Here is a 16,431-nt window from a genome sequence, read left to right on the forward strand (position 1 = left end):
ATCTCTAATACCTTCCACATCTTTGCTCATTGTGATTGCCCATATACTTCATTCACTCCTTCCTTTTCACCTAGCTTCCACTTTTCCTTTAAGATGAAGCTTCTTTGTGAAACCTACTAGTGACTCTAGTCACTAGTGGTGTGTCTTAACTCAGGTTTTCAAACGTAGCATCTAAGATTGAGATTCTTATAAAACTAATTTAATAAGGGTATGCTCTCTACAGATGAGGAGTAAGAGGAGTTAAGGAAGGAAGCAAGACAGAACAAGAGAGGAAAGGTAAGCAAATATGTGGTCCTACCTAGAGATTAGCTTCTACTTTATCCCACAGGAAGCTGCTGAATATGAATTTTATCACAGAGCTGTTTCTTCCTTGAGCGGGGGTCAACCTTTCGTGCCCTACTGTCAGTGAGTTATGGGTCACTGGTTTTGGTGGGAATCCAGGGTATAAACACTTTGATTGAGATAGTTTCCTTTGACCTAAGGCAATCCTCTACAGAATTCTCCTAGAATCGTTCTCAGAGCAGCTAGGGGACAGGGGAACAACCAGTGAAGAAAATCTGGGTGAGGCACCACTCTAACTTTTTTTTGACAGCTTGCTATACTTTAATGTATAATATTCAATTCAAGGTACAAGACAATTGCATCTAACATTGTTATAAATAAAAGAGACATCAGATCAGTTATTAAGGGCTTCAGAACATCAAGGGCCCCAGTTATGAGCAGCATCTTCATAACCTCCATGTTTAACATGTTTATTTTCTGGGCATAATTTAATAAGATCATCAATTTGGAGAATGGTAACTGCAGCTTCTGTTGCAAATTTCAAACTCTTTAACTATAGTTGGTTCAAACACCCTTGCTTGTTTGTTGTGTCTAGGTTTACTGCTGCTCAAATCAAGATCAATTCATTTTAGATTTTTACGTTCTGGGTTAACTTGAGCCTCATTATGAAAAGCTCTTAAACTGTGCAACCAGATCTGTGGAGTTCGGGGCAGCATTAACTGTCAGTGTATCAGGAATAAAAAGAAGAGGTCTTGCAAACTCTGCAATAGCAACCTGTTCCTGAGACCCCATGCTGGTTTCATAGTTTTCAGGGTATATGGAAAAGGCTGCTTCTACAGCACTCCCAGCTAACATCATGGATTTTGACTCCAAAACGTTGTTCACTTCGCAAAGAGCATCATGTAGACTGCTCCATCTCATCGCATATGAAATCATTTGCCCCACGTAAGATAATTGATGCAGATGCACAAGCCTTACTGGTTTTGATTAAGATCAGCTTATCATCACAAATTCTTTCCTGTACCATTTCTTCCATGTGTGCCAACATTGCAATTTCAAAAGTTTCTTCACCCTTCAAATTGGCCAGGGTTGACAGAATAGTCCCTCTGGAAGCTTTAGCAATGCATTTAAGGTCCCTTTTTAGAGCTCTTCTAGTTGCCATAGCCCCAGCCTCTACAAATTACTTTGACACATACCATCAATTCCACCAGCTATTAGAATAATATTGGCAACGGTTGCCAGGATCTTCGGAATTCTCTCCTTGATAATATCTGATTCTCTCTGTCTAATTTGGTCCAGTTTTTCAGGGTCTGTAATGATCAGCTGTACGTCAAGTATATTAGTCCATTCTCACACTGTTATAAAGAACTGCCCAGACTGGGTAATTAATAAAGGAAAGAGGTTTAATTGACAGACAGTTTTACAGGGTTTGGGAGACCTCAGGAACTTACAATCCTGGCTGAAGAGGAAGGAAACATGTCCTTCTTCCCATGGCAGCAGAAAGGAGAAGTGCAGAGGGAAAGGGGGAACAGCTCCTTATAAAACCATCAGATCTTGTCAGAACTCACTATCATGAGAACAGCATGGAGTCCCTCCCCCAACACGTGGGAATTACAATTTGGATTGCAATTCAATGTGAGATTTGGTTGGGGACACAGAGCCAGACCATATCACAAAACTTCATTTTTGTTTTTTACAGGCTAAAGTTAAGGCAAGCAATTTTCGCATTAACAATTCTTTTGGGCATGTCCTGGGATCCCACCACACAGCTGAGTGCATAGCCACTGACCAGCATACTCTCCATACTCTCTGACTTCTTGCATAGACTTTCAGAATATTAGCAGAATTGACTGGATAGCGAGGCTGGCCTCTTAATATCTGTGTATATAATAACAAGTAAAACATCTACTACTGTATTAGTAAAGAAATCACCATTTATTCCAATGATTTTGGAAGACATCCATGTCTCACTGGCATTAATCAGGCCATCTCTTCCCAGTTCATCTGTGTTAATAATTAGGTTTTAACTGATATAACACAGGGCTTCCCACTGAGGTAGTTCCATCTCCAACTTCTTTGTCTTTCAGGTCAGTCAGCTCACAAAGAACTTTAGCTGCAAGATTGTTCTACCTCCAGTAACTTCAGGATGGCTGCACCATCATTAGTAATGGTTACATCACCAACATTTTATCCAAGCCAGTTGGACCAAGAGAACTTTTCACAGTATTGGCAATTGATGTTTAAGCCATAACTTTCTGGGAGCGGACCACCTCCCCAGAGCTGCGGTCTCGGTCCCTGAACATGGACAAAGGCCCCTCTATCTTCATCGCAGGGGTATACATCAACTTCCACTCACACACATCATGCACCTCAGCCAACCAGCGACCACAGCAGTGATGCGTGGAGCCAACCCGAGTGACACTGCAGGGACCGCTGAGTAACACCGCTCCACCAGCTTCCCAGCTTCCCCGCTTCCCCCACGCCTGCCCACAGGACGTGGCAGGAAGGCTAGTGTGAATTTTTAACTTGGGCAAAAATTTGTTTTGGAGGGCATGGGAGGGGGGAAACTAAGACACTGCAATGCTTCATGGTTCTCCAAAGGACCAGTGTATAAAGAGATGTGCAATATATCCACAGTATTAACATTTTATGGGAGGAGGGAATAAATGGGGGAAAGAAGTCTGAAAGTTCCTTAGGGGGGTAATGATAGAACAAAAAAAAAGGTTGAGAAACACTGCAATATGGGATGCAGTCTGTTTGTTCTCTGAAGTAGTAATGCATTGATTGATTTCTACATCAACTGATTGTACATGTGCTATTTGTTTTGTATTTCCCTCAGTGCATAGTACATCAGCATATAACAGTTAATAGTAGTGGTCCCCTACTTTTGGAATTTATATATAGCAGCTGTCCCAGGTCATGAAAGAAATTCCACCTGGATCTGTTTATTTCCTTCTTGAATAGAAGACAAGACTTTCCTCTTCATGTTCTCAACTCCATCCAAAATGTGTAAGTACAAAACTCTCAATTCCCGAAGTTGGAGGTTACAATGTGCTATGATCGCTCCACTGCATTCCAGCCTGGGCAACAGAGTGAGACTCTGTCTCTAAAAAATAAAAATAAATAAAAAATAGAAAATAAAACTCTCAGTTTAGGGTTTAAAAATATTTGATGTTGGTGATCAATCGACTTTATCCATTCTAATATACTTCCTGAAAAGTCAGTCTTTCTTCCGTTTCCCAATTCCTCTGCCTGTTTCTCTCCAGTTCTCATTTGTTTCCCCATTTCCCCTCTTTCTACCAGCTTCCAGTGTGACTTAATCTTTCCAATCTGAAAATCTGGCCCTGTAAATTTGCATCTGCTGATTATTGAGATATATCTTTCAGCTGTAACCCCACCTTTCCACATTTGAATTGTGATGCTGGTTCTGGGACTCTTTCAACCATTGTCTCCCCTTTGTTGGATGTCTCCCAGTTCAGCTCTACCTAAAGAAGGTACACAGAAGGGATGCTGAGGGTAGGCAGAAGGAAAAGACATGTGTTCCTTGCTATGTGCTGGCTGCTCCCACCAGGTTCACCACAGCAAAGCAGTTCATCTGAGCAGTTGCAGTGGATCTGGCTTCCAATTTTTCCACACTCATGTAACTAACCTCATTGTACCCTTTAGAGACACCAGCACTGACGGCCGCATGTTACCTCCAACAGGAGTCTGAGTCCCAGCTCTGTTAAGCCCCTTTCCCAAGTACCTGTTCCAACCACTTCACTTTGTTCCTCCGGCATTTACTAGATCTGGGTCACCTCCATGCTTCTTTTTTTTTTTTTTTTTTTTGCCTTTTCAGCTCCCAATTCCTTAAATTCTCTCTGTTAAAATAACTGCTAAGATTTCTGTGTTTTTGACTAGACTCTAGGCCCCAAATGCTATATGCTGCTCTTGGTCCAAGATTTCTCTGATTCTTTGTTTTTACTTTGTAAAAACTAGAGGATGAGGGGACACTTGTTTCAGGGTACCTGAGAGAAAAAACTGATGAGAATGGAAATACACAAAAAGCAGAGTCATACTTTTGGGATCTAGACCACAGAATTATGTAAATAACTAATAGTATAATATTTCTACTGAATTTCTGGTTGAATTGTGTCCACCAAAACATATGCTGAAGTCATAATCTTTGGTATCTATGAAAATGACATTTTTTGGAATAGGGTCTCTGCAGATGAATCATGTTAAGGTGAGGTCATACTGTGTTAAGGTGGGCCCTAATATAATGATGAGTATTCTCATGACAGAATGGAAACTGGGACACAAAGAGGCATATAAAGAGATGGCCATGTGACAGTCAAGGCAGAGACTGATTTCATCTAAAAGCCAAGGAACACCAAGAATTGTCAGCAGCCACTAGAAGATAGGAGAAGGGCAAGGGAGAATCCTCCCTTAGAGCCTCCAGAGAAAGCATGGCCCTGCCAATAACTTGATTTCAAAACTGTGAGAGAATAAATTTCCATCATTGGAAGGCACCAAGTTTCTAGTAATATGTTACATGAGCCCTACTAAACTAATACAATTTCCAACTTCCAAAAAGAAAGAAACATCATTAAAGCATTTGTTCCTTATTTATGTGTTTGGTTTCAATATGTCTCTGCAAATAAACTACTTTGTTTAATTTAGGAAGCAATTTTCACTTCCACAAGAATGACAACGAGGATGGCAAAGCCTGCCTTTGTCTTGGTTTTGAATGAATGATTCCTAATCATTATAAAATTTAAATAAAGGTTTTTCTGGTCTGAGCTTTTACATCTTGGCATTATGGGCTCTTATGCAGTTCCTTAATAATTAGTACTGAAAAGGTACTGAACTGTTTATTCACAACCCACAGAAACAATACAATGTATTATTTATACCAGGCAGACAGACACGAACTCTTTTTTTATTCTGCCAGTTACTTATATTTATTTTTAAACAAATTATTAGAAAAATCACAATTAATATAGCAATGACCTCCTATTACTTTTGCTATTTTCCCTTACCTAATGGACTCTTTTGGCAATAATAAGGCAAGAAGAATTTTGACCTTAAAAGCCAGAGAGAAGCTATGTTCTCAAAGTACTTTGCTGTGTTAATTAATGGCAAAACGTTGGGAATTTCCATTTCCGTCCAACCAAACTTAAAATATCTAAAAGCCAATTATTTCAATCAGATCCTTAATTAGAACTGGGATAAACATGTATTCCACGCAGTATACCTAGGTTATTATGTGGTCAGTCCACCCACCCCACTTCTTCCTAGCTGTAAATCCACTTGGATTCTAGCCCTTGTTTTAAGTTGACCTGTTGAAGCATCATTGCCTTTGTTCTTCCACTAGCCTTGCTGATGAGTCTGCTGGAATGGTAGTGAACAACAACCTTGTCCATGAAGACCATAGCAAAACATCTTTGTCCCGAGCAATATTCTGGGAATGTGTTTTCATTTAAATGCCTCCATCTTTCATTTTCTCTTTTTCACTTTCATTAAGGCCATGGCCACAAGCCTGCTAACATTCAAGTAAAAGTCACAGATGTCTCAACTCTTTGTCTTCTCAGACCTCCTCTATCTGTCTACCCTCACCCTGGATGTTTTCCAGGCCTCCTAAAAAGGAAGGCAAGTCAGCCTTCTTTATGATTCTTTATAACACTATTTTTTGTTTTATTCTTTCCTTTTTGTGGGAGGAGAAGCATCACAGTGTAGTAACTAAGGACTTTGAAGAAAAGTGAAAAGATGGGTTTAAAGTTTAGACTCTGCCATTTATTAGTGGTGTGTCCTCAAACAAATTATTGAAACGTCCACAAAACTCATTGTCCTCAGGTACAAAAGAGAAAATTACTTTATCCTTGAGGTTATTTTTGAGGATTAATGAGACAATATATGTAATGTACTAAGTGCTTTTGATATAATAAGTAACAAAAGAATTTTTGCACCTGTCATTGTTTGCTTCATATTTAGCCATAGTCACATTTATATTAGACTCAAGTAAACTTTGGCACATCCTGTATTTCAGTGGGCCCTAATAGTAAATCTCAGGGTAAATGAATACCCAATTTTGTTCCATAGATTATAGCATATTCATGCAAGGGCACTGTCAGTATATGGGAAATGAAAGAACTTTCTATGCATGGAACAATGAATAATTATAGTAGATTAAATGCTAGTTGTTAAAACACACTGTATCTATACAACAGAAAAATGGGAGGGAAAATTAAAAATAAATATATTTAATGAGACACATAGCCATCTTCTGCTCATCTTAGTTGTCAGTGTGTTTTTTATTTTATTTTGTTTTTTCCTGTAAAGCAGTAGAGATGTTGCATTTTGCTCTGGAAATTAAACCGAGAGAGGCAAAATTTGTTTTTTCCTCTGAGAAATATTGCAGATTATTGTGTTCCATGAATAGTATAATTACTTCCATAATAGCAGAAGACTAAACAGTCACAGGTGTTGGGTTTTGCATTGCAAACTGTGGGTGAAGCCATCATTAACGGCTTTGTTCTCAGTGTCACCAAAAACAGGCATCACCGTGTGCCTCATAGTTGCCAATGCTACAGGGTATTTCATAGAGTCAGACTCTCAAACATCTTGAACCAACAATTCCTAGAGGAGGCTACCCATTTTACAATGTAATTTTTATCATGTCCTTCTCTCCCTCAACCACAGACCTGACATTAGCAGCAAGTGTCCAGAACTGCAGGACTCTCCTTGAAAGGCACATCTAGCGAGCAGTCTTCACTGTCAAATGTCTCCTCCTATCATGTACTTTCTAAGACTTCCTATACATACACTAAAATAAGACTGGGTCCTCCTTTATATATGCCTATCCTACCTCTTCTTCCCACAAATTTGCCATGCATCATGTCCCTTCTGCAGTGATCAGAGAGAAGCAGTGGAGTCAAGCATGACTTCAGTAGTTTTGATCTAAGCAGATGAAGGATTAGTTGTCACTAATTTAGATGGGGAAGAATGCACAAGAAGCAGGTTTGGAGGTAGGGGATGAAGGCAGTCAAATAAAGGGAGTTTTATTATTATGTTTGAAACATCTATTATGCATCCATATGAAAATGTCAAGCAAATAGTTGAATATGAGACTCTAGAGTTCCTGGGAGAGGCCAGGGATAGAGATAGACATGTGGTAGTTGCCAGTATACAGATGGTATTTGAAGCCATGAGACCAGATGCAATGGCCAATGGAGTTAGGATATATGGAAAAGAGAGGACAAATAACTCACTTTTGTGACAATTCAACAACAATAAGGTGTGAAAGAAATGAGAAGAAGTAAGTGAATCTGTTTGCTACTCTTGGCTAAATATTCGAAGATTTACTAATCATTTTAATGGGACATGTTTGCTCAATCCCAGTACCATGTTTCACTTCTTTGTGAGAAGTAAATGAACCTCTAATCAGAATGGAATAGAGCAAGTCAGCCATGACAGGAACTGTACGGAGGAAAAAAGGGACCAGTGTCCCCATGATCTGAATGATCTGAATCCCAACCTTTAATCAGATCATTAGACTATGTTCCATTATTGTCTTTGAAAAGCAAATAACTTTGTCACTTAAAAATCCCTGTCTTTCTGTCTTAATCATTTCAGGTTCCGTTGTCCTAAAAATATACTTATGAGGTTGAATTATTGAACCTAAACATAGTAATTTTTATCTATTTCCTATAGATTTTATACTGATGGATTTAACTCATCATTAGTCAAGCAAGATATTTTTTTAACCCAAAGCTAAATAGTAACTGCATTAACATTTTTTAGCTTTGTGTTACCACATACAAGAAAATCATTCCTTCTGTAGCTATCTCCCTTCCTCCAGACAAATTTATTTTTTTAATTAAAAAAATATGTGTTTTGTTTTTGTTTTGGTTTTTGCTTTTGTTTTTGTTTTTTGAGATGGTGTCTCACTCTGTTACCCAAGCTGGAGGGCAGTAGCATGATCTTGGCTCACTGCAACCTCTGCCTCCAGGTTCAAGCAGTTCTCCTGCCTCAGACTCCTGGGTAGCTGGAATTACAGGCACATTACCATGCCCCTGGCTAATTTTTTTTTGTATTTTTAGTAGAAATGGGATTTTACCTTGTTGACCAAGCTGGTCTTGAACTCCTGAGCTCAAGTGATCCACCCGCCTCAGCCTTCAAAAGTGGTAGGATTACAGGTGTGAGCTACTATGCCTGGCCTGTTTTGTCCTTAACAGCAAATAAGACTTATCAAGATTAAACAAACCAACTTGACAGGAAAATGTTTATTTCAATCAGAAAGGCTAGATAAAAAACCTTGATTGAAATAGTAGAAACTTTAATTACTTCGTGGTAGGTTTATAATATTTTTCTTTATTAATTTTTCTCTTAGGTTACACACGCACAATGTAAATTTTAATGTAACTGAAACTTTTATTTCTGTGAAAGATTTAACTTTTTAGAAAAAGTACAGTGTTGATATTTTACAGCTGGGATCTTGAAAGGTAAGGCAATTTACTTTCATAACAGATCTGAGACAGATCCAGATCCCCTGAGATTCATTCTGGTGACTTTATCCACATTTGGGAGTCTCTAGTACCAATTAAAGACCCTAAACAGCCTGAATTTACTATTTTCATCATTTTAACTATGAAATAATTATTTGTCACTTGCATCGTATAACTCTGACTCCAGTTACTTACAAAGCTGAAATATACCATAAAAATATGTAATCAATAGGTTCAAAACATTAAAGACCTAAATAAGCTTACATAGACATCAGAAACAGCATCATAATTATTGTCTTTACAAAATTAATGTGTACTTCATTTATATAGCAATTGTTATAAAGACTAAATGTATTAGTTCATAATTTTAAAAGTGAAAAAGTTCATTTTCTGGCCACATAAACACAGAAATAACATACTTCTCTGTTATAATTTGTCAAAGGGTCCTTCCAATCACTGTCAGAAATACATTCTCTAAGTATTTATTCTGCTGAATCTAAATATCATTGGCAATAAAAACTGCCCATCTTTTGATTAAAGAAATTGATTTTGCAAAGTGCAGTTGGTCATGGCAAATAATGTGCTTTATGATCAGCTTTGTTGAGAGATTTCTATCATCATTCACCTGGCATCTGGCAGAGATCAAACAATATGCCCTAAACACATATTAAAACAAATTTAATAGCTGAGGAAAGTATTTTAAAAACTATTTTAAACAAGTCCCTGAACTAGCACGTCAAAAAATTAACTGAAGGTAGAAACTCTGGATGTTGGTGCATGCCAAAGCCTGATGATATCTGCTGACACACTTCTGTTTTGAAGGATAATAAGAATTCTGGATAAAGAAAATAAAGCCTAGGGTCTACTCAAGGCTTAGAACATTCTAATAAGAGAACTAGACATAAAACTGGAGTGCTATAGGATTATACAATCTATACAGCATAAACAAGAAATAAGCTCTCTGTGCAGAAAAAGACAGCAAGGAAAGTTGCCTATCTTTATCTTGTGGTTGAAATGGGTAGAATCTTCCCTGAAAATTGATGAATAGAAAGACTATCCTCACAAGTTTTTGTCTCCATATTCAACCTGTCGGGTGGGGTCTCTGAAAGGTAGGGGAAATACCCTTAAGTTAGAAATTTAATTTAATATGACCAAAGATATCTAGCAGAAGCAATTGAAACTTTTCTCCAAAGAAATAAAATCAACCTAAGTTCCCCAAGAATTCTTGATGACTGTGTTCCAAGGGTCATGTGTTTACAGCCAAAAGTCACAAACAACAGGCATCAGACGCCATCTAGGAAATACTTAAGTTCCTGAAATTATCAACCATCTGACAGGTACGTCTAATATGGTTTAAGACACAAAAATTGACTTGAAAATATGAGCAAGATACAAGTGATCATATAAAGACAAACAACCAAATAGAAATTCAGGAAGTAAAGAATATAATAATATGAATTTAAAACAAAATGTAAGAAATAACAGCCAATTAAATATAGCTAAAGAAAGAATTATAGAATTAAAAACTTAAAGTTGTGTATAATGCAACTATAGAGACCAAAAGATGGAAAACATGAAAGAGAAGTTAAGGGACGTAGAAGATAAAAAAGTAGATCAACATATCTAATTATGATACCAGAAGGAGACAATTTAGAAGTGGAGAGAAGGCAATATCTGAAGGTGCAACACCGTAGAATTTTCTAGAATTGTTGAAAAACATTAAAGCAAAAAAAAAAAAAAAAATCCCAAGCACATAAAAACATCCATGCCAAGAAACATCATGAACAAACCACAGAACATCACTAACAGGCAATCTTAAAGAGAGATGATCTAAAGGGGAAATGATAATTAGTGTAACAGCTGACTTCATAACAAGCAATAACAGAAGCTAGAAGATGATAAAATCATATCTTTTATAAGTTTGAAAATTTAGGATTCTGGCAAGATGGCCAAATAGGAAGAGCTGTGGTCTGCAGCTCCCAGCGAGATCAATGCAGAAGATGAGTGATTTCTGCATTTTCAACTGAAATATCTGATTCATCTCATTGTGACTGGTTGGACAGTGAGTGCAGCCCACAGTGGGTGAGATGAAGCAGGGCAGGGCATCACCTCACCCAGGAAGCACAAAGAGTCAGGAAATTTCCCTTTCCTAGCCAAGGGAAGCCGTGAGAGACTGTACTGGGAGGAACGGTACACTCCTGCCCAGATACTCCACTTTTCCCACTGTCTCTGCAACTGGTAGACCAGGAGATTCCCTTCAGTGCTTACTTGGTGGGTCCTATGCCCACAGAGTCCAGCAAGCTATGATCCATTGGCTTGAAATTCTCTCTGCTAGTGCAGCAATCTGAGAACGACCTGAGATGCTGAAGCTTAGTGGAGAGAGGGGTGTCTACCATTGCTGAGGCTTGAGTAGGTGGTTTTAGGCACCTATAAGTCTATATTGAAATTATCTTTCAAGTGATACTATTTCTCATGAATTAGAGTGACATTATCTTTCAAAAATTAGAATACATAAGGTATATTCAATTAAAATAATTGAGAGTGTTTACTGCAAATAGATAATCTCTAAAAAAAAAAAAGCTTAATATGTGTATTTTAGTCAGAAAAAAACAATCCTATGTGTATTACTCAGGGATTTTCCAGAAAAACAGAATCAATAGTGTGTGGTGTTTGTGTGTGTGTATTAGTCAGGAATGTTAAGGGAGATAGAATCCATAGGAGATAAAAAGAAGATATAGATAGATAAATAAAAAATAGATAGATAGATAGATAGATAGATAGATAGATAGATAGATAGATAGATAGACAGATAGATAGATAATAGGAGATTTATTCGGATAATTGGCTCATGCAGTTCTGGAGACTGAGAAATCCCTGGGCAGGCCATCTACAAGCTGAATATCCAGGGATGTCAGTAGCGTGGTTCAGTCCAAGTCCAAAAGCCACAGAACTAGGTAAGTCAGTGGTATAACTTTCAGCCTGAGGCTGAGGGACTGTGAACCCAGGGGGCTACCAGTGCATGTCTTGGAGTCCAAAAGGCCAGAGGGAATGATGTTCTGATAACCAAGGGCAGGAGAAAAAAAGCTTCATTTCCTTTGCCTTTTAGTGTTTTATTTTGCTTTGTTTGTTTGTTTTGAGATGGAGTCTCCCTCTGTCACCTAGACTAGAGTGCAGTGGCGTGATCTCAGCTCACTACAAACTCTGCCTCTGGCATTCAAATGATCCCAAGACCTCAGCCTCCCCAGTAGCTGGGATTACAGGTGCATACCATAATGCCCAGCTAATTTTTATATTTTTAGTAGAGGCAGGGTTTCACTGTGTTGGCCAGGCTGGTCTCAAACTCCTGATCTCAAGTGATCCACCCACCCCAGCCTCCCAAAATGCTGGGATTATAGGCATGAGCCACTGTACCCAGTCTTCCTCTGCCTTTTATTCTATCCAGGCTGCCAGCCAACTGGATGGTGCCTGCCCACACTGAGGGCAGATCTTTCCCACTCAATATGGCATCTCATGTGCCAATATCCTCCGGAAACACCCTCACAGATACACCTAGAAATAATGCTTTATCAGCTATATAGCGATATCTTAATCCAGTCAGCCTGATAGCTAAAAATAAACTTCACTCTTTATATCTATATCTATCATCTCTCTCTCTCTCTCTCTCTCTACATATCTATCTCTACACATCCATTTATCTGTCCATCTATCCAGAGAGAGAGAGAGAGAGAGAGAGAGAGAGATTTATTATGGGGAATTGGCTCAGGTAATTATGAAGGCCAACAACCAACAAGAGAGCCAATGGTCACATTCCAGAACAAAGGCCTACAGGCATGAAACCCAGGGAGAACTGAAGTTTCAGTTCAAGTCCAGAGGCATGACAAAAATCAGTCTGTTTAAAAGCAGTCTAGTAAGAGGCATTCCCTCTTGCTTGGAGAATGGTCAGAATTTTTGTTCTATTTAGGCCCTCAACTGATAGGATGAGGTTCACCAAAATTAGGATGAACAATCTACTTTACTCAGTCTGCCAATTTAAATATTAATCTCATTCAAAAGATCCTCAAATAAACACCCAGAATAATTTTAGACCTAATATCTGGGCAACCTTTGGCCCAGTGAAATTGACACATAAAATTAGCCATCACCTCAAAGTAAGTATAAGATTTGGGGAAAAAAACAAAGATGATGAGTAGATATGTGGGGATCTAAACAAACATTGACTATATAAGAAAAGAATAATAGAAATTAACCTGTTGAAACAAAAAGAAAGCGAAAACTGAAATATTGGGTTAAATTAGCATTTAAAATGGTGGGGGCCAGGGACGAAGGTGAGTGGAATTAGAACAGTCAAAGATTACTTAATTATTTTTGAGGTGGCAAGAGCTATTAATTCCAGACTTGTTAAAGTATTTGTTCTAAAATACCTAGAGCAACTTCTAGAAAGTAGACAACAATTTTATTTGCCAATTTATGGGCCTGAAACTTCCCAATATAACTATAAGAGAGATAAAGAAACAGTGCTTCTGGGCACCCAGAAATAAGAATGTAAGATAGGACTTGAACACAGCATTTTCTCTGCCACAGATTTAATAATGTTCAAACTAGCAGAGGAGGGGGAAAGTGCCATGAGAAAAATGAAATATCTAATCCAAACAGAGGCAAGAAATGAGAGAGGGCAGAGAAGCAGAAAATGTAGAACAATGAAAGAACAAAATAAAATGATATAAATAAATCAAATATATTTGTTATCATAGTAAATATAAATACACTAAACTCTCATTAAAAGAGAAAGAGAATGGATTTTTAAAAAGGCAGTTACTCAAAAAAATGCAAGAAATTAGTACATGTGGTACACAGAACAATAGAAAAGAGCAAATCTTTGTCTGAGTGGGAAGATAATAGACAAATTCTAAAAGTGGAAAACCAAGAAGTACCAATATAAGCATGTTCTTTAGGAGAAATTACAATAAATAAACAATGATGAAAAAGTTTAAAGTAATTGTTTCTGAGCATCAGGAAGTCAGGGTAACAGTGGGATCTACTGTTTTTCACACAAGACCTTGTATGGTAAACAAACATTTTTATCTTTAAACTATGTACATGTATAAATTTTTATTTATTTATTTTAAACAAGAGTTCCTTACTGCTGATCAAACCTATGCTACCTTTCAGTAAGGTTATTTTGTTTCACTGCATGGCATGTTTAAGCTTAGTTGTGAAATAAAGAGTTCATGACTAAATTCTACAGATCTCCTAATAATGAGTATACCTTGAGATCCAAGGTTCAATCAGTATGTATTGGAAAATGAATAAATAGTGAATGAATGAATGAATGAAAAATTAAATGTTCTTTTTGTGTTGAATGTCAAAACCATATATAACCTCCCTTAATTACTATAAACAGAACAAAATTAGACCAATTTGCTGAAAATTTCTGACAAACATATTGTTTGTCATCATCAAAAAGAAATAATCTGGCTATAATATAGAAATTTAACCAAGAAAATACTGAATAAACTATAAACCATATTTTTAAAAATCCATCAGAGAGATAAAGATGCACAGACACCTAAATGACCAAAACCCAGAGAGGGACAATCCCTACGTGAGCAGAGTCTGGAAGGTTCTTTCATTTCCTGGGGTCACAGGGCACTGAGAAGTAAGCCCACCACACACCAGGAGAATTTGCTGCAACCTAAAGAAACCAGCTAAAATTTAATAACCCTATGGGCTATGCTATAGATGAGACACTGAAGAAGCCCCACACAGAACTAGCTTACCTTGCCCATTGTTTCCCCAAGGAATTTTTTTTTTTTTTTACTTAGTATGTGGCTGCTTGTAGGAACTGTAAAGCAAAAAGGAATATCCAGTGATTAATGGAGCCCATACCAGTGCATAAGAACCAATTATGTATGTCTCTTCCTGAGTCTGTATTCAGTAACATGTCAGTAGACTGCAATTGGGCATGGTGGCAGCATTCACACTGCAGGCATCAGCAGACACTGCAAATCAGACTTTCTTTTTAGGACACTTGATTAAGCATTTACCAGCACACCACCGGCTGTATTCCATGACACAGGATACTGCAGGCTGGGCAGAAAAGTTGAGTAAGTATAGTCTCAAAGTGCCTAAAACTCAAGCCTTGCTAGAAGAAGTAACCTAAATCTGCTCCGAGGGCATTTGTAACTGGTGGTGAACTGAAATTAAATACAGCCCAATCCTGACCTAGGTTAATTCATAATGAGAAGAGATCAGCTCCTAACCCTGACAGAGTAAACAGTGTACCCTTTCCAGAGCTAAACACTATTTATTTCAATCTCTACTTTTTTATACACAATATCTAATATCGAAATTTTTTATATAAGCAAAAGTAGGAATATACCATCCATCAGAAGAGAAAAACTGTTCAGTGAAGTAGACTCATAGAAAATCCAGATGCAAGAATTAGAAAACAAGAACTTAAAAATAACTATTATAAATATGTTGCAGAAATAATATTAAAAGGTAGATATTATGGGTAAAAAAGATAGTGAATCTCAGCGGAGAAATAAAAAAAAATTAAGTAAACAAAGGGAAATTTCTGAACTGGAAAGTATAATATACCTTATGAATAATTCATATAATAGGGTCAATGACAGACATAACAGAACAGAAGAAAAGATCAGTAAACTCAGATAAGTCAATAGAAATTATCCAAACAAGCACCAAAAAAATGTAGTATATATACATAAAAACACACATATTTTACACACACAGTTGATCCTCAGCATCTGTGGAGGATTGGTTCCAGGACCTCTTGCGGATGCCAAAATCTAGAGATCTTTAAGTCCCTATTACAAAATGCTGTGGTATTTGCATATAGCCTACACACATTCTCCCGTATACTTTAAATCATCACTAAATTATTTATAATATCTAAAATACTGAAAATGCTATCTAAATCGTTGTTATACTCTTTAACGAAATAATGCCAAGAAAAAAAATCCGTATATGTTTAGCACAGATGCAATTAAAAATATATTTTCAGCCAGGTGTGGTGGCTTACGACTGTAATCCCAGCACTTTGGGAGGCCGAGGTGGGCAGATCACGAGGTCAGGAGATCGAGATCACCCTGGCTAACACGGTGAAACCTCGTCTCTACCGAAAATACAAAAAATTAGCCAGGCGTGGTGGTGGGTGCCTGTAGTCTCAGCTACTCCAGAGGCTGAGGCAGGAGAATGGCGTGAACACGGGAGGCGGAGCCTGCAGTGAGCCGAGATCACGCCACTGCACTCCAGCCTGGGAGACAGAGCCAGACTCCGTCTCAAAAAAAAAAAAAAAAAAAAAAAATTACATTTTCAATCTTTGGTTTATGAAATCCATGGATGCAGAATCCATGAATATGGAAGGACAACTGTATTTATAAATACATACACATACATATGCACATGCATGTACGCATACACACATCAAAAGAGAAAAAGGGAACGAGGCAAACAAAATATGTAAATAATCGGCCAGGCGCGGTGGCTCACGCCTGTTATCCCAGCACTTTGGGAGGCTGAAGCGGGCGGATCATGAGGTCAAGAGATCGAGATCATCCTGGCTAACACGGTGAAACCCCGTCTCTACTAAAAATACAAAAAATTAGCCGGACATGGTGGCGGGCGCCTGTAGTCCCAGGTA

The 16,431-nt window shown here is 37.8% G+C and overlaps 1 pseudogene; it reads right to left on the minus strand.

Moving 5' to 3' along the window:
* Positions 1–700: 700 nt before the first annotated feature.
* Positions 701–2,609, minus strand: LOC111545561 (annotated as a pseudogene).
* Positions 2,610–16,431: the final 13,822 nt, after the last annotated feature.

This window comes from Piliocolobus tephrosceles, chromosome 4 (genome assembly GCF_002776525.5).
Source record: "Piliocolobus tephrosceles isolate RC106 chromosome 4, ASM277652v3, whole genome shotgun sequence".
NCBI classification, from domain to species: domain Eukaryota; kingdom Metazoa; phylum Chordata; class Mammalia; order Primates; family Cercopithecidae; genus Piliocolobus; species Piliocolobus tephrosceles.